Raw genomic sequence first — 20,611 nt, forward strand, 5'->3', positions numbered from 1 at the left:
TCTTGTATAAATACCTTGGCTCATAAAGCTATATGTTATTAATCATTTCATTGTTAGGTAAATTGCTTCTTATCAAGGAAAACTCATTCTTGAATCAATAAGAGTATCAAAAAACTTAACTTTCTACAAAAGCAAATAATAATACCCTCCACATAAGGCTTGTTCTATAGAGTAAATCTGGATTGAAGAGCCACAATCTACAACCCCAATAAATGATAATTTTGAAGAAAATTTGTGTAGAAGCACAGGACCTAAAAATTAAAAGTTCCATTATTGTGGTTAACCAGACAATATACATTTCAATAAAGTTAATATTTTTTTCTTATTCCTACACATATTTTATCCAATAGAAGGGGATTATATAAAACTCTAATTGACTATGAAAAAGATTACACTGACTAGCACAGTGCTATTAAGCTTGAAATTAATTATTGAGGTTTAACATATTGTACAATAATAGATACATACAGCACATTAAAATCATTATTAAAATAGTAGAGGAGGCCAGAGCAATAACAGTAGGTCAGAAACATTCAATATTCAGAGCATAAGTATTACTATGATGGCAACTCACATCTGTGGCACAGGGTCAGTGTTAAATTAGCAGAAAGAACTTAAGAAAGAAATGCCTAAATACATGCTATGGAAACTGCTGTGCTTTGACCAAGGTACTAGAAGAAGACTGAGAATACACTTAAAAGACAAGTGCTCCAGTTTGTAGAGAAGAAATCTAAGGTTCTGAATTAGTCGTAACTGAAAGATCCTTCCTAATATATATATTATAAATTTGAATAGAAGCCATTCCTCTCATTTTTTTGAATAGAACTTTAATGTAATTTATGTGAGTCATGTTCCTCTTTGTACTGACCTCTAGTCCTGAATTTGGGTGCCTTTTTTTCCCAAAAGTTTATTTTTAGCCATCATGAAACAGGAATTCTTTTAAAGTTATGATTTCTTGACCCATAAATTGCAAAATTGTACAATAATTTTCAAACTGTGATCAATTATTTTTATTCCTACTGTGTTTTCAAAATATAAGTATTTACAAAAACAGTAATTAATTTTGGGTTTTAAATATAAAGAAAAGTACATCTAACACTTTTCAATCATTGTTACTATCTGAGTTTCTCAGGGCCCAGAAAATCAACTGAGTTTTTGAGATACTCTTCATTCTGTTCCTAGTTAAAACTTTTATGCCCTACTCCTCATTTAAGTGTTAAGAGATAATAAAACAATTCACAAAATATACCGATTTCTGACAACTCCCAAATAACAGGCATTTTTATCAGGAACGACGCACTGAATGGTGGCTTGTTTTGGTGAAGCTACTTTTGGAAGGAGGGCCTTCCCACACAAACACTTGCCAACCCTGCAAGAACCCAGCCCTGGGTATCAAAATCATGATGGAATTATTCTGTGGATAAATGAGGACATTAAGACCAAACAGGCTTTAAAGTAAGAAAAAAGTGAACAGTGCTGTGTTAATTCAAATCAAAGTGATTTTTATTGCTGTCTACCCCACAGACTGATATTTAAGGAAGCTACATTCCTTTATTGCCCTACAAGTGCCATTGACTGTAAACTACTTTGCTTTTTGTTATCTTCTTGCCTCTCCTCACCTTAGCATTAAACCTTACTCTTTAGTTGCCATAAAAACTGTTTAAAAGGCTTTCTAAAATATATTGTAAATATCTGGGAACCATTAATTGAGTGCTTACCATGTGGCAGATAGTAAGTCTTTCATCTTATGTACTCTACCACACATAATATGTGTTATCATCCTCACCAGATGCAGAAGACAGGAGCCTACAGAAGAGACCAAATAAATTACTCTTCAGTTCCCAAATGAATATATGTGGTAGAACTGGCACTGGTACCCAGACCCAACCCCAGTGCCCATGACTTTAACCACTCTTCATTACAATGCTTCCAAAAGTCAGGCCCTCTTCTACGAACTTTACATATATCTACTCTTTTAATCTTTACGACAACCCTATGAAGTAGGAACTGTTACTATCCCCACTTCGAAGTGAGGAAACTGAGGCAAGGAGCAGTTAAATACAGCCAGTGAGTTATGGATAAAGCATTTACTCTCATGTTTTCCAACTCCTAAGCATGTGCTGTTAACAACTGCTCCAACAGAAGTGTTAAAAACAAAGCAGAGTATATTTTGAAGACATGGTAATATATAAAGTTTTAAGATAAAGTCAAAATGTATCTCTAATATTTTCACAGCATTAAAAGCAATAAACTATATTTAACTAAAAACTTTTGATAGGAATCAGTCTTCAGAGATATTTTAATATTTGAATGATCCAAAAGCACCCTTTCAAAATTACATTATATTTTAATTTATAAAAGACAATGCAAAGATGGGCCTTTAAAACTTGTATTTTTTTACTATATACACTAATAAAATGTTCAGTTAAAAATTGATATTTTTAACTTAAAGGTTAATCAGTTTTAAAGCTTTATTTTGTGCTAACAGTAAATAATGTGTAAACTCATTTAAACAAATTTTGAAAAAATAGAAAGTAAATGGTTAATTGCTGATGATGTATTTGCAGACTGCAAAAAAAAAAACAAAAAAAACAAGGAAATTATGACTAATTCAGCTGCAGAAAAAATTAGCTGAAAGAGAAGAAGGTGTGTATTTGTTTACATTTGGGCTAACAGTCAAGTTTGAAGACATACGGAAATTCCATTTTCCTGTTGATGAATCAAATAAATTAAAGATTCTGATCTTGAAATATGTGTTGCCATCCATAATACTTCTTCAGTTGAGAATGCACACATAGTTCAAAGTAAAATACCACATGTTTGTGGTAAAGGGCCATAGTATTCAATATTTATCATCAAATTTCATTTATTGACATAGCTATCTCTAAAAGTTTACAGTAAAAATGAGTAACACTGGTTACTTTTGAAAAAGGAATGTAATAGCTACTAATATGAATGATACTAATCACCACCCTAAAAGCCAAATTGAACATGAGTGAATGTTTGCAATGTAGAATAGAAAGGGAAACTAGGAGGTAAGTTTTATTAGACGTAAGTTTATGTAAGTGGTCAGTTTTTAATGGGGGTTGAAAGATTTTCTTAAATAATTCAATAAACATTGACTTTAAAGCTCTAAGTTTTAAAGGAATGAGAGGGAGATGAACCAAGAACTTTCCATTTGAACAAAGGACTTAAACAAAAGTGGGGCGGGGAAGATAGCTCTAAAAGTTGTGAAGACATATAGGTTGCCATTAACTCTTTTTCTACCAGATTATACTACTTGGCTTTAAAGTAGAAAGCACTGTAAATGGGAATGAGAAAGAAATCAGTTTCTCCTATGCAGAGAAATCAGTTGGGAACCTCACAAGAGAATATGATGTATTATATTTGATATATATAATGATTAACAAAAAGTGTCCAAAATGCTGAAACAAAAGTTGGAGTTAGGATCTACGGAGACTGTACATGACTGTGGGGATCTGACACTAAGAAAGTTTCATGGCAAGTGCTGTCCTTAATTTAGAAGGGAAAGACATAGTTTATGTTAAACAGTAATTGCCGCAACTGACGACAAGGGAGAAAAAAATCCTTAAATAATTTATGCTTCTTTAAATTGTTCTCTAAATATTTATTTCTTGGCAAATTATAGAAAATAAATGAAACATCAAAAACAGAAAACGGCACGAAGTTAGAACTAAATCTCAATGTAATTGTCATATCATGAGTGAAATCTAATACATTAATCTATTAGATTGGCTATAAAATCAGTTACAATATACAGATATAATATACAATATACGATCAGATACAAGAGACATATTTAAAATAAAATGATCTCTAGGGAGATTGAAGGTAAAGGGCAAAAAATACTGACCTTGAAAAATAAGTTACAATATATAATATACAGATACAATATACAATATACAATCATATACAAGAGACATATTTAAAATAAAAGGACTCAAGGGTAAAGAGCAAAAGAATACTAATCACGAAAAATGTTGAGTTTGTAAAATTAGTATCAGGCAGTTATGAAATCAAAGCAAAAGGCATTATAAAGAAAAAAGTGAATCCTTTAAAATGATAAACAATGCAAGCCACAAAGATCTCTCTCACAGATCTTTATGCATCCAATAACAGCTTCAAAATTCAAAATGGCTAAGCTGCAGAAAGTAAAAATAGATACAGAAAAACAATAATACCTAGCTCAGAGCTTGATAGGTTAAATAGAGATAAAAATAAGTTAGGATGTAAAGGCTCCAAGTAACAACAAGGACTTTAAGGTAGACAATGAATACAGTATCCTCAAAAAATATATAAAATAACTTTCCAAAAATTACTTTAAGCTTTTAGGAAAATTGACCATATGTTAAGCCACAAAATTGAATAAACTTAAATTATAGAAACAACACAGAACACATTACCTGATCACAGGCAATAAAATTAGAATTCAAAAAGTATACAGAAAAATCTTCACAACTATCTAGAAATTCAAAATTTTAGTTAAGCAATTATAGAGTGAAAGAATGTCAAAACCAAAATTTTAGAATACTTGGAATATATACTAATGACAATGAAACGTACATAATTACATAAGAATGAATAAAAATAAATGAAATATTTATTGAACTCAAGAATTTGAAGAAATAATCATCAAATAACATGAAAAAGAAAATTGTTTTCAATAAAGTTTTTTGGTTAAAACCAATAGATTCTATGTTTAATCAATTCAGGCAGGTTATACATTTTATCAGAAGACATCAGGAAGCTCATTAACCCTCCAGCAGGACTCATAAACTAGGCTTACAAGCTCCACAGCCAAAAACAACATTAAAAAAACACAGCACTGAACAGTCATCACTGCTAAATATGGAAATTGCAACTTGTACCATCAGCTCCGCACTGGATGTGAATGCTGCCCTTCTTAAAATGAATTTCTCATGATGCCAGCTTCCCCATCACTTTCTGATTCAGTCTCCTGTGAGTCCATCTGATTGGCCAAGCTGAGGTCACATGCTGTGTGCCACAGTCTCAATGTTTGTGCCCCACGCCACTCACAAACTCATATACTAAAATCAAATCCCCAGTGCAATAGCATTAAGAGGTGGGGTCTTTAAGAGGTGATTAGGTCATGAGGGTGAAGTCCTTATGATGGGATTATTGCCTTTAAAAAGAGGACTAAAGGATCTGGTTTGTCCTTTGTACCCTATGAGGATTTGCTGGTGCTTTGGTCTTGGAATTTCTAGTCTCCAGAACTGTAAGAAACAAATGTCTGTTGTTTATAAATTACTCCTCTGTGGTGTTTTGTTATTGTAACCTGAAAGAGTTAAGGCATGCTTTAAAGAAATCTGGGAGAGCAATAATCTACCTGGCTTTTGTTCATGTAAGATAAAGAACTCCCCAAACCTAGAGACTGTATTTCATAACAGCTCAAAAATACGACAAATACCACAGCCGACTGGATTAGCTTCCCAGCACTAACACATACCTTTACCAAACTGAAACTTCTGAAAACTGCATCAACAAAAACAACTTAACATAATGCAACATAATGCCACTATTCCTCATATAATGAAAGCAAGTTCACTCTGTAACAAAAAAGGAGGCAATTCGGGTCTTATAAATTGCTACATCTAAACCAGCAAAATCACAGCATTGGAAATCAAATATTTGGGGAGCAGATAACTCCCATTTGAATTCTTACATTCTAGGACTCAATATATTCTGGGTACTAGAGAAGCAGTTCTATATAGTTGTTCCTAGTTCCAAATATATAGATATAAATATATAGTGCATTCTATAAGATAATACACCAACTATATAAGGTGTCTCTCAAGTGGCACTAAATCTAAGTTTGAAAATTCTACCAATTCATAGAGTAGACTCCTTTGAGATTATTATAAGGTAAGACTTGTGAATCCTATAAATATTACCTCATTGCTTTATTTATTTCACTGTGAAATGAATTATTGAGTCAGATACAATGACTGCGATTAGATATTTAGTCAATCCATAGATGGTAGAAGGGAAAGTGAATCAAAACTGGGTTTATCCCACTAAAGAAAATATAATTGCTCCTTCTAACGTGGAAGATGTCCAACATATTCACAAGCTGGGCATAACTGGTTGCTGTTGCTATTAATTCTGGTACATAGTAGTCACGCTACCAAGTCAATCTGGATGAGGAAAAGTTCTTGTTGAGCTCAAGCAAAACCTCTGCCCTTGCCACGTGTCCACTGAGCAAGCCTCAGGGTTGAATAGGAAAAGTAACTGACAACATCCACAGAGTTGGGCATCTTGCTCACCTGGTTAAAGAAAGCCTATTTTTCTGTGGAGGTATTTTTGTAAACATTCATAGGAGACACAAATATTCTCATACATTGGGTCTAATACATGTCATTTCCCCCAAAGTCCTCATTACCAACCTTCCAATGTTGCTTTTCCCAAGTCCCAGATCATTTAGTCAAATCATTAAAGCATAACCATGAATTGGTATGCTTAGTTCCTTATCTTGTCATCCCACTCTACTATTCTTTTTTTTTTTTTTAAGTGAAAGCAAATTTACTAGAGAAGTAAAGAAACAAAAGAATGGCTACCCCATAGGCAGAGCAGCCCCACTCTGCAATTCTTACAATTAGCATTGCTTCCATTCTGTTCAGTTCTCATGGCTAGTCCAATGATGCACCTTTTATCTGAGTTTACCGCAGAAGAAAGTATCGGGAATCATGATGGGGTAGTCCATGGCAGAACCTATGGCTTATTTGAAATTATACTATTTGGGAATAAAATCCAGGAGAGTATAGGTGAAAGAATAAAAGCGTGTGAGGGAAGAAGGCACAGATAATATAAGAGGATGACGTTTTGACCTGGCCACTGTTTAGTACTACTGCTTGTCCTCAAGAAGTGTATATCTAGAGCACATTTCTGGATAATCACTGGGTGGGTTGGGAGGTAGAGAAATTCATTGGTTGCCACTCTCCAGTGGTCAAAAATTTTCCTTACAGTGTGTAATTTTTCAGCAGGGTGTGCATGCATAGATGTGATCATGGAGCAGAAGCAGGAGGTAGGTAGCATAAAGCACAGGCTGGAGGTCAGAACTGCATGATATAGACAAACGGGAAGAAACCAATTGTGTGATAAGAGTGCAAGGCATCCCTCTGATTGTGGCTAAATGATGTCAGTTAAATCTCAGGCAGTTTGGAAAAATAAACAGATGCCAGAAGCTCTGATAGAAGTCATCGAAGTTGCCTGATATACAAAGACTCGCATCTGTAAGTTCTTGATATCCAGTCCTGGAAGCATTATTTTACCATATAATGAGCCAGCATAATGTCCAGTAAAATGCTGAAATGATCAAGGTCCTGAGGGATTAAACTATGGCATGGAGTGGAAGCAAGACAGTAAAGGTGCACTGCTGTCCCTTCTAGATGAAAGACACCTTCTTTCAATGTTCTGGCTTATTGGGATATAGAAAAAAATAACATTTCACAGATAAATAGTTGCATACCAGGTCCCAGAATATGGGCTGACTTGCTCCGATAGACCACATCCGAAACAACAGTAGTAATTTGCATCACCATACAATTTAACTTTGAAAGTCTGCTTTCATTCTTGCAAAGATACCTTAGGCTCAATGGCAACGTAACAAATATCAGAACAACTAAGAACCACTAAGCTTCTCATTATTCCATAATAAGTAATTATGGAGCTATTAATATATGCCAGATACACTTCTCAGTAATTATGTACAACAGTTAATAAAATAAAAATCTCTGCCCTGATGGAGTTCACATTCTAGTGCACAAAAGACAAAAATACAAATCAATAAGATATATATGTATATATCTTATATGTTGTATGAGATAGTTATATATAAATAAGATCGATCTTATGTATATTTATCGATATATAAAATATATGCATATATTTACAATATATAATCTTATTATCTTACAAATAAATTATATATATACACACACACATATATATATACACAATCTTGGACCACATAATGGCATTTTGGTCAATGACAGACCACATATGCGACGGTAGTCCCACAGTTACAATGGAGCTAAAAATTCCTATTGCTTAGTGATTTGTGTTACAGTTTCCTATAGTATGCAGTACAGTAACACGCTGCAGAAGCAATCGGCTGAATAGCCTGAGTGTGTAGTAGGCTATATCAACTATGTTTGCGTAAGTACATTCTGATGTTCGCACAATGACAAAACTGCCTAACAATTCATTTCTCAGAATGTATCCTCATCATTAAGTGATGTAATAAAGAAAAGAGAGGAGGAGTACTTGGTTGAGCGAAGGGTTGGGGCGGGGGGTGTTGAAGTTTTAAATAGGGTCGCTAGAGAAAATCTTACTTAGAAGGATGTAATTTGACTGATATCCATAGAGTCATAGGGGAGAAAGCAAGTTGTGAGACATATCTGGAGGAAACAGCTGACAGAAAGGTCCTTAGGTAGACACCTGCCTGGTGTGTTCAAGGAAAAGTAAGGAGGTTGTCATGGCTATAGTGCAGTGAATGAGGTGGAGTAGAAGAAAATGACAACAGAGAGATCACAGGAAGTCAGGTCATTTGGGGCCTTGTGGGCCATTGTAAGGACTGTGGCTTTTGTTGTGACTTAAACGGTAAACCACTGGAGGGTTGTGAGGAGAGGTGAAAGGTCATTTGACGTACCTTTTAGGAGGATAACTATGTGCTAGTCATGTAGAGAATGGACAGTAAAGAGGAAGGGGAAGAGGGAGGCAGGGAGACCAGTTTAGCACACTGCTACAATCATACAGAGAGATTATGGTAGATTTGTCCAGTGGGGACTAGGCAGATAATCTTCAAGGTTTAATGGTAGCATTGTTCTCTCCGGTATTCCTGAAATGTGTTATCACTTGAGAATTGGATAGTGCTAGAAGGATAAAGTGATTTCCACTGGCCCTTTCCTAGTATTGTTCCAAAGCAGAGATTCTCCCAATTGTGCAGTACGTTAATATCTATTTCAACATTACATTAAGGAACCGATGAATTATCAAAGACTGAGTTGAGAGGGGTAGTAGGTGTACTATGAGGCAGAGTTCCTTGAAAACTACATCACTCACACGAATCCCAAAAGTACCTACATTCATCTGTGAACTGTAGAATTCTCTGTACTCAGGAAGCAACAATTAGTTAAGGGCAGTATCCAATAGTCTCAGAAAAGGTAGGTATATTTCACCTAAGCGCAAATTGTATCTTTGTAGAAGGCTAGAAAAAAAAATAATGGAATGGCCTTACAATGATGCAAGGTCCCTTTTCAAGTGCATCAACCTCCCCATCATTAAAGGGAATCTAGATGTGTAAACTAATTCAGGTCTCAGAATCTAATATGGTGGTTCCAATTAAGATCTTGTTCTCCAGACCTCAAGTTTTTGGTTAGAGAGAATAAAGACAACCTTCGTGTGTTGTCCATCTACTAATTTATATGAACCTGATTAACATTCAGCCATGCATCACTGAGCTTTATTGAAGGTCAGATCATTCAGATTAACACTCAGGCCACAGAGATATTAAGAGGACTAAGCCCACTTGTCCCGGTAGTTAAATGTGGCTATTTCGTCCATGCTATCTTGGATCCTAGCATGCCTGCTGCAATCAAAGAGTTCATATCAACTGCAGCATCTTCTACCAGCTTCCTTAGCCTACAAAGAATGTTCCCCCAGAACATTTTTTAAAGTTACTGATGTTGTGCTCAAAATACATTTCCCAGTGTCTTGATAAAGGGAAAGTCTTCAGACATACTCAGCAGATATGATTAGGAGGAGGGTGAAAGAAGAGCATTTTATAAATTCATTCCAAGCTTCCTATCTCCCTAAGTCTTGCATTCATCTCTTCAAGAAATTTTTGGCACCTCAATCCATTAAATGTAGGCCACCGTTAAATACTTATTTAGTCAACTAGTCAAACAGAACTGCTTCCAACTGCTTAAGCCTACAAGAATCAGATACACTGGCATATGCCCCAACATGGAAAAATTCAGCCTAACCTGAAATTGTTTCTCCTGTCTTAGTTGAGCATCTTCACAATGCATTTACAATTTCATTCTCCCGTTTTTTTTTTTTTTTTGCTGATACAAGTTAGCAAATCTTGTATATGTGGGTGCATTAACCTTTTCGTCTTAAGTTTGACTTTGTATTTGGCCTTCTCTATAAAAAAAAAAACAAAAAACAAAAAAAACAAAAAAAACCAACAGGTGTTTTTATTTATGGCAGTGTAAGCTCAGAAATATTTGAAGATTTGGGGTCTCTGAGTCTTCTGAAACCTCTCATAGGACCACATTTCTGTTCTTCATGCCCTGAACTTTCATGGAAAAAAAAAAAAAGCATTGTGTTCACATAAGAGATATGGTAGGGCTGTGAATTTTTCTGATGCTACAATCCTACAACCCATAGGATCTAGTTTGAAGTTTACTGGTTGCAACACATTATTATTTTTTTGTCACAGTCAGACAAAAATTTTGGGAATGCATTGAGAAAACAGTTTAGTTTTCCACTGTTATTTTTTAATTTATTCAGCACAATGTTAAAAGCAAACACCTGATCTGGAATTCTTCACAGCCTTCACACTTGAGGACAACATAACTGATACCTAAATCAGACAAGGCAAAGACTAGAAAACTACAAGCCAATAATCAATAATCCTCATGAGCATAGACACAAAAAATCCTCAAAATATTGGCAACTCAAATCCATTAATATATAAAAAGTATTACTATAGTATAACCAGGTTTACCCCCAGAAACACAAAGTTGGCTTAGTCATCAAAAATCAATCAGTAAAATGTACCACCTAATCAGAATAAAGGAGAAAAATCATATGCAATATCATGAAATTTAGATAAAGCATTTGACAAAATTCAACACCAATTATTTATTTACTTTTTTTTCTTTGAGACAACGGAGTAGATGGCATGATTGAGAATTACAAGGTAACTGAGGATGTATTATAAGAAAAACAGAGAAATTATACACTACAAAAACAGGGAAAATGAGTAATAATTAATGGTCCCAATATAAAACAAGGTAAAAAGTGGCATGATTTTGAGCATGTGACGGAGTGTCATAAAATGGTGCTCAAAACATTTTTCTTCAATTGCCCCACAGTTGTAATATTAAACCCCCAGAAGAAAAGGTTCTTTGCCTTAGTATTAAAAAAATTATATCTTCATAGCGATATAAATGTTACTTATTTCTAACGTTTTAGAGTTATCCTACAGACATCCCAATAAAGACTCCGGGGTAATCTTATTACAGAGCAGAACATATTAACAAACATGACAATGTAAAAGGATAGCTAAAGGAGGTAGAAAATTGAAGGGGAGGAGGAGATAAAGATAGGAAAAAAGTTAGGCGTTCTAATAACTTTATCTTCTGAGGAAGAGTCAAGAGAGCCTGTCTCAAAATGATGGAGTTAGGGTTGTGTTAGAGTTAGGAGTAGGATTATACACACATAATTAACATTAAAATTGTAACCAATAAAATATCAAATCATTAAAGTTATATTTCAGACCATGCAAGCAAGGAGGAAGTGTGTTGTATATTGTCATATTTTGTATAGAAGAAGCAATGTATCTCATCTAAAATTAACAAATTAAGACCTTTATAAACACATAATTTTGACTTCTGCAGGCCACCGTCAGAAGAATGTAAAACAGAAATAGTAATTACCTCCAGGGAACGGAAGGGAGATGAGGACGAATAGGGCAGGAGTCTGTTGCCTTTTACCACAACCTCTTTTACGCTATTACTTTGTTACTACATTCATGTACTACTCTGAAAAAATATCTATCATGTGTCAATTCTTAATTTTATAATAAAATTGGAGGGACAACTAAATGACCACTTAGAATATAAGTATTTCAGATTACTGGTCTTTCATTTTACCACGATATTTGTTACTATAAATATAATATTTTTTAAAAACAGAGTCAGGGTAATAGTACTGCATTTTTTAAAATGGTCTATCAAACTACCTCTAACTTTTTGTTTTTTCTGATGAGTTTTTAAGTTGGAAAACAGACAAAGTATGCACTTTAAAAGTTCTTTAAGCACATAGAGTACTAACATAAGGAGACTAAATGCCTCTGAATTTCATGAAATCAACTACAAAAGAACATATGCTTATAGTAAAGAGTATTGGGTCAAGCAGTACAAAAATAAAGATTATAAAATACTAGAACAGGCTACCAATAAAACTGTGATCAACTATACATTAGTATTAGGTGATATATTTTATTTTCTCAATATTTATATACAATTGGTTTTTTCCCCCCCAAAAAAAGGTAAAACATTGGAGATATCAGTACTCAGGATATACATTAAGAAGGTAAAAAAGTCATGGTTCCTATATCTGTGGAACTTGTATTTTAAAATCTTCAATACATCTTTGCATAAAATGTGTTTTTTCCTAAAACATACAAAATTATTTTCTTTTGCTTTATTGTTTTGCATCTACTATTATTTTTGTTTTAGGAATTAGAGAAGTAGAAAAAGAAAAAAATCTATGGAGGACAAATGATAATGTAACACAAAAATTTGTTTATCACTGCCCTCTACTGTACAATTTTCTCAAACCAACATTGATTAAGGAAATGACAATGTGACTGAAAGGCACGGAACACTAACCCAAGAATGTTGAGTATTCTTCAGCTATAGTATCTATCTGCAGCAGAGTTTCTTAATCTCATCATTACTGACATTCTGGGTCCCAATAATTATTTGTTGCAGATGGCTGCACTGTGTATTGTAAGACATTTTGGCAGCGTCTCTGGCCTCTACTTACAAGATGCCAGTAGTACTTCCCCAAGTCATGACAACTAAAATATCTTCAGAAATTGCCAAATATCCACTGAAGGGCAAAATCACTCCTGGTTGAGAACCATTGAGCTACAGGTTAGCAGTTCTATCTGTAATTCGGTTTATTTACAAATCAAAGCCCTAAGCATCGAACAATGTTACCTGTTCCCATGGATCCACTTATAAGCTATATATCTGGATGGCATACAGAATTACTTGTTTACTCCGTCAATTTAGTTCTAAAAACACACCCTCACATGTTGAACTAGATGACTAAGCTACTCAATGGATACCAAAACACTGATGATGCTATCCCTCTTAGTATCATCTTCTCCTGCCATCAGCACACAATCATCCCAGGGTGAGTGAGTATGTGCAAGAAACAGGACTTCACTTGGCATCCAAAACAGACTCCTCTCTCTACATTTACTTAATTCCAAAACCTGAATTATGCTGTTTCTGCTACCTCAGATGACCTTAACCTAGCATTCTGAATGTTGTCCCATGTTCCAGGATTTGTCTTGGCAAGTAATTCTTTCCTCCACATGTTTTTAACCTCATTTCCTATTTGTGTATCTGCTTCCCCCAGATCCCTGACCTTTATGCATCTGACCCAAGGTCGGTAATGGGACTCAGAATCCTAAATGCTTCATTTGCTTAATGACCTGGCTTCGTATTTTGACACTTGGACACCATCTGGACCCTGACAGCAATATTAACCCAGCATGAAAGTCTTTTGAGAATAAAATAGTTTTGAGAATAGTTGCAAAAATATTGGACCAACGTTTTTAGAACTTAAAAAAATTTCGAGACACAAAACACCACATAGGTTGTCAATCTCATTGCTTTCATTTCGTGTGTGTGTGCGCACAATATATTTCTGATTATAAAATAATTTTAAAGTTTGAAAAATATAGAAGTAGCTAAAATACAATCACCTGAAATTCCATCATTCAGAAATATCTATTGTTAACTTTCAAAATGTAAACTGAAGTCTAAAGTATAAATATGTCTGTATGTATCCATGTATCCACATACTTTTTTTTTCAAAAGTACTATCATATTCCACACAGTGTTGTGACCCATGTTTTACTTCATAACGTATCCAGGAATGATATCCAAAATAATTACCAAATCACATAGCAGAGGCTGGCCTCATTGATGCAAAGTTCTGTGGTGCATGTTTTAACTCTATGGGAGCTACGTAATAAGAGGCCCAAAAAGTCTCATAGGAAGGGTCAGGGCAGACAGGGTGATATGAGACACTGCAGTGGCTCAGAGGAGCTACTATTTAGAAGCATTTCCACATTTTAACAACTGGTTAGGGTTGTACCAGTGTAAATATTCTGATTAGCATCCCTGTGCATACTGCACATTAATATATAGTTAGTAATCAAAAACATGGTATTTAATGACTACAAAGTCTGACCTGTAGATATTTTATGTATTGAATCTTTATATTGCTATCACTTTTTCTTTTTGCTGAATCAATATGATTATCCATTAAAAAAACTCTACCATAACTCAATAAAATTTATGTAACTTCCTCTTGATGAATCTAGTCCTTTCCTCAAAATTTCACCGCATCATAGCATCTAGTACATTATGTTTAAATCATTTCCTGAATCATCTATTTCTCTTAAAAAGTTATATGTTTTGCAAGAACAGGGACTGTGTCTTGGTCATGTTGTGCATTATTAGTATGTGTTGTTCAGTAAATATTTACTGAAATAAACTGTAGTAATACTATTTCTCAAATTCCCTAGATGTCTTATTTATTATGCTATATTAATATTTACAACTTCAAAGAGTTTTTAAAAATATAGAGCTTCAAGAATTACCATATTACTTTCAATTTCCCTCTGCCTCTCCTTTTAGGTTAGCCTAATTAAAAATCGCTATGAAGGGGGTTGACCTACTTCTGTATTTGAGAATTCTTCAAAGAATTCTATTTAGAATATTCTTCTCAGCATTCCAGTCCAGCTACTTGAATGACAATTGGAATCCCATTTTCTTCAAAGAGCTTAATGGTTAACAATCATGACAACTTTATGTTGCCCTCTCTATTCTGAACTTGGAATCTTATGAACTTCTGCTTAATACTCATGCATTCATTCATTCAATAATTTATCACATCTTTATTGAACTCATATTACCTGCCAGATCTGTGGATCAACAGATGAATAAAACATGGTTTCTGCCCTTGAAAAATTCCAAATGAGTCGGAAAGGCAGGCTCTAGACCACGATGTGGTAAGTCTCATAAGATATTCATGGACAGAGTGTAAAAAAGCACTGTATTATCATACTTCTACACTTTATTTCCTCAATGGCAAGAATACCCTAACCTACTTTACAAAAATACTTTTTACCCTACTAGCAAAATAAATATTCCTAAGACTCTACTGATTTGGATTCATTGAAGACAAGGTAAAAAATAAAAAATATGAAAAAAGCTAAAATTTTCGAAACACCACTTCTTGTCAGTATCATAGAGTACCTGTGTGATACTAGAGAGCAGACAAGGAAAATCTTTGGAGCATTTCCAGCAGTGTAAAAAGTCCTTATAGTCACTGAAATATTCTCATATTGTGTTACAAAGAGAAGATGGTTGGTAATTTATATTTACATTACCAGTCTCACAAAAATGAATGCTAGAGAGTCTAAGTCTTTCAAAATCAAACCCAGGGAAACAGTTAAAGACAATTATGGCATTGTGTATAAATACATTTACACCTGTTTCCTGTGAGAAGTATTTAAATATACTTACCTAGCATATCTGGCATCTGAAGCAGTTAATTTTAACATGCTCCTTCTCTATACAAGAATATTATATTTCAGAAATAATCATGAAATTACATGAATAATGATAATGAACAAAATAAATTCAGAAAAGGCAAATTTTCTTTTTCTCAGACTTTATCATATAATCACGCTTGTGGTGAACAATTAATAATTAATAGCATTGAAGAAAAAAGTAATGATTATCTTTAAAATTAGATTTAAGCATTTTTTTGGAAAGAAACAATGGCCTGTTACACTAATGAGTCACTACATTAAAATGTTATAGCCATTAAATAAAAAACAAGAAGAATAACAATCTTAAAACAATACATTTCCATTTTCAAAATATTCAATTCAGTAATGTGTTTCACATTTAAACTAAAATTTGCATTTAGTAAACAAAGATACTACACCTAGCAGTTCAGTTTCACTGTTTTAAATTTAAAATACAAATAAAAACTCCGAGTGATCATATATAACTGAAAGAACTCAAGTTGTATCTTGTCTTTTATGTCCAATCAACTATTTACATAATGTCTCAGTTATTAAAATTTCACCAAAACTGAAGCTAATGTTTAGACCTTAGACTATCAGAATATTTTTTCCAGGAGAAATATTTCATCACTGACATTGTTTAGAATTGCTGGCTCATGGTGGTAATAAAAAGCAGGCTGTAAAAGTCAGTTTTATTATTGTTTTTAAATCCTCTAACGACAATACATCCCTTTATTTGCCTTCTCTGGGGTGACTGCTTCCACTGTAGTGCCCTTGGCATGGCACTTACTAGATCATTTATCTCTGTACTGTCAATTCTACAAATAATGTTTTTCCTGATTACATTTATGTGCTGGACACTGTGCTAGGTACTCTTAAACACTGTCTCCTTTGAGACTTGTCACAATCCTACAATGCAAGTGTTCTTTCTTACTCTCATTTCATGAATGAAAAAACAATGTAGGGACTCTGAGTAACTTGGCTCAGGTGATATGAGTAAATAACAGAGACAGGAGTCAAACTCAGATATGATTAAAAAGCCCACAACCACCCAATACTACTTTTCTTATTCATGCAACAAATATGAACTTAGTGTCTTCTGCAAGCTTGTAACAGAGCAGTGCATAAGAAACAATCCCTGTCAGCCAAGGATCAAGGATGAGTTAATCATCTACTTTTCCTAGAGGTGGTCACTCTCCTATTTCTATCATCATAGATTACTTTTATCTACTCAGAAACTTCATCTAAATGTCATCCTAGCATATGTACTCATGTGTGCCTCCACTTTTTTTTCCTATCCTCTCCTTCTGGAACTCCTACGAATCAGGTATTAGAAATTTCAAATTGATTCTCCAATGGTTACATGTTTGTTTTTTGTTTTTTTATTTCTTGTTTGTTCTACTTCCTGGTTTAATTTCATCAGTCGTGACTCCCAGTACTCACATTTGTAGAATTCCTTTTTATTCTATCTGCAATAATTTCTTCACATCTTTTCTTTCAGGGTTTTGCAATGTTTCAATGCGAGCTCACCATCCACAATTGCTCCTCTCTGTGTCCTAAGATGAGGAACATCCTTAAAGGATATTATTATATATTATTGTATTTGCCTCTCTGGGGGGTCCCTCATCTTTTGCCAGGCCAGACCAATTTTTACTGTTTTGTTTAAAGGGTCTCTGTAGCTTGCGTGCAGTCTGAATTTGGGTTCCACACCCATGCATGGTACAAGTTTGAGGTCTAAATTCCTCTGGGTTGCCTTTTCACCCATAATCTCAGGTGGATGGATAGAAAGCTTTATTATTGTTTCCCCAGGCAACTTCATAGGAGTAACCCTTCCTGATTACTGGTTTATTACAAGATGGTTAGCGTTAGCTCCCTGCAAGCACAGTACCTGAGGCTTGTGATATCTTTACACAGTCAGAAACCAACAAGTAAAGCCCAAAAACTCTCAAGTTCTTTCAGCTTAAACTCTTATTCTCTACACCAACTTTGAGTTTACTCTTATTTCTGGTACCTGGAGATTTCATTCTCTAAGTGTTATCCTTACATTTTTTTCCAGAATTTCTATTTGTTTTGAGGGAATGGTTTTTTGATGGCTTTGTATCCAGTAACCCACCATCTATCTCAGTATTATCCCTCTACCATCCACTGAATGCATAGAGAGCAGTCCCCTTGGCAAAATCTCCTTAACTATCCTCCCATTAGACACTTGCCTTCTTCCTCTCTCTCCTCGTTTACTCCAGATTCTCCATTACCAACGCCCAGCAACCAGTCCAGGAAATTAGAACGTGCATAAAGAGGTTTCTTTAGTAGGTATTAGGGGAGTGGGGAAAGGCTGAAAACTTCCACAGGTGTTTAAAGGGAAGAATACCATCCTATTGATGCTGCTTATAACCAACCCAGTGAGTGACTCGATGAGTTTCGAAGATGTAAAAGTAGGTTTATGTCATGATAGCATTTTACTCTGCTTTCTTCCCACATCACAGGGATGATGCACTGCTTGGTGTAAAGTTTAAAAATTTTCACTTCAAAGTTTTAATAGGTTTCAAGATGGTAGTTTTCTTTGTAAGATAGGAAAGTGTTAGAACCTTAAGACTTCAAGCAAGGGTTACTCGAGAAACATGCTATGTTAGGGACTTAAATTTCCCCTTGTCTTAGACTCAAAACAGTCATATTCTATATCTACTTTTGAATCCTTTCCCTAAATTTTAATTCCATCTATTTTTATTTACCTAGTAGCCTTAACTGCAGTGTTTTTTATTTTGTTTTGTTTTGTTTTAGACAGTCTGGCTCTGTTGCCCAGGCTACAGTGCAGTGGCGCAATCTCTGCTCACTGCAAGCTACGCCTCCCTGGTTCACGCCATTCTCCTGCCTCTGCCTCCTGAGTAGCTGGGACTATAGGCACCCGTCACCACGCCTGGCTAATTTTTTGTACTTTTAGTAGAGACGGGGTTTCACCATGTTAGCAGGATGGTCTCGATCTGACCTTGTGATCCACACCTCCTTGGCCTCCCAAAGTGCCGAGATTACAGGCGTGAGCCACCGCACCTGGCCAACTGCCGTAGTCTTGCACAGCCTTCCTTGCTTCATTTCTCCCTTATATTTAGTATGACAGTGGCAGAATCACACTGGTAGGTGAGATAATCCTAAGTTCTGGTGGTGTCTAGCCTCAAGAGAAGCAGGGGCACAAGGTAGAGCTAAGAGCAGTGAAAAGGAATATGAGTTAACTTAGGAGGACACATATGATATTAATGATGGTAATAGTTGATGTTTATTGAATCATAACATTTACATGGCATTAATATAAGTGTTTTGCATAGATAATACTTTAATCCACACTCCTATGATTCTGCTACTGTTTCTATTTTCCCATTAACAGATCAGGAAACAAAGGGACAGAGTGTTAAAATTACTTTCTCAAGGTTATACAACTAGTGTTAGAGAAACTGACAAAGAAAGGGGGGAAAGGCAAGGAAAAAACTAGATCTTCTCTGGGGGCTCTCACCAGCCATGGTGGGCCATGTATTTACTGTCTTGTACTTGTAAGTTTGCCAGTCTCTGTGTCTTTTCATTCCCAATTTCAAATCACAAGAACATGCATCTGATAGGTCCAGCTTTGGTCAATCCCTGATAAATTAATGAGTTTTGATACAGATATGGTCAATCCATATGAGGAGCACTCCCTAGAAAAGCAGTATTGGTTTTAAGTAGGCAGCCACTGGAAAATGGTATCTACTGTATGACCTAATGATGTAAGAAGTTATCACAAGCCTTTGCAAACATAATTTCTGCAGCTCAGCTGATACATGTTCCAACAATAAGAGTTACATTTATTAACTAAAATATACAATGTGTAAGTTTTATTTTTGGTTTCTGTGGAGTGTATATTTATACTGACTGAATTGGGAACCATTTATTATCTCATTTCCCTTAATATGGAACACTCCCTGAGGAAGCTCAGTTTACACTGAAATGATGGACTTCTATTTATGATAGCATACCATTTTAGCTACTCTGAAAGAGCCACCTGGCGAAAACAACTAAAAGTGCTAGATTTTAAAAAATACACTGATGAACTAGTAGGAAATTAAGGAATTTTCAGAGGTAATATAAAAGGGGAAAAAGAAGGAAAATGAAAATATCCTGAGAAATAAATGCAAGTCAAAGTAGGCTTTTGTTCAGATACTATCTGTCAAGTTCTGGACACCTAGAGCTCTTGCTTTAATAGCTGTGCAGCATGCCAGGGTCAGAAGATAAACCCAAGTATCAGTTCAAAAGGAAGAGTCTTATAGCAGACAAAAATCTGGGACCCCAATGGACTATACGCTCCATGTAAGGGTAAATGACTTATAAGCCTCATGCACAAAATAGGCCAGTAATGAAACGTGTCTTGGCCTTGGAGCCCAGCAAAGAAAGAAAGAAAAAATTCTCCTCTGAGAATCTGTAACAATTCATTTGGGATAGAGGCCCAAATTCAATCTATCTGTGCAATACAATAAACCTCAAGTGGACAATTTAATCTGGTCCTAGGGTTTATGATGTCTCCAAACAAATTGACAAGCAAATTCTAACGCTCTCCAGGAAAACTCAATTTCAACTCCAGCCTCAAAGAATCCTTATGCTTGTAATCCCAGAAACAGGAATTCAGAGTCCAAAATCACAATCCAACAGGAAATAGGCACCATAAGCAAAAGTGCCCATTTCTGAAGCAATAGCGCAAAAAGGCCCACACATTTTTCAATATTAGGTTTAACGGAAACAAGATACAGACTAAATAATTTGTATAAATTAGAAAATGGCTTGAAAAGAGAACCAAATAGAACTTCTAAACCTGAAAAATTCTGAAAATTCTAAAATAAAACATATAAAAGAAAGATTAAGATAAATAAGAGAATAAAGAGAGTAAGTCTTAACGGAAAAAATGAGAAATAAGCAATACTGAAAAGACAATCGTTGAAAATTTTCTAGAATTGTTGCAAGACACCAATCCTGAAATTCGGGAAT

This window comes from Macaca mulatta, chromosome 3 (assembly GCF_049350105.2).
Source record: "Macaca mulatta isolate MMU2019108-1 chromosome 3, T2T-MMU8v2.0, whole genome shotgun sequence".
Taxonomy (NCBI): Eukaryota; Metazoa; Chordata; class Mammalia; order Primates; family Cercopithecidae; genus Macaca; species Macaca mulatta.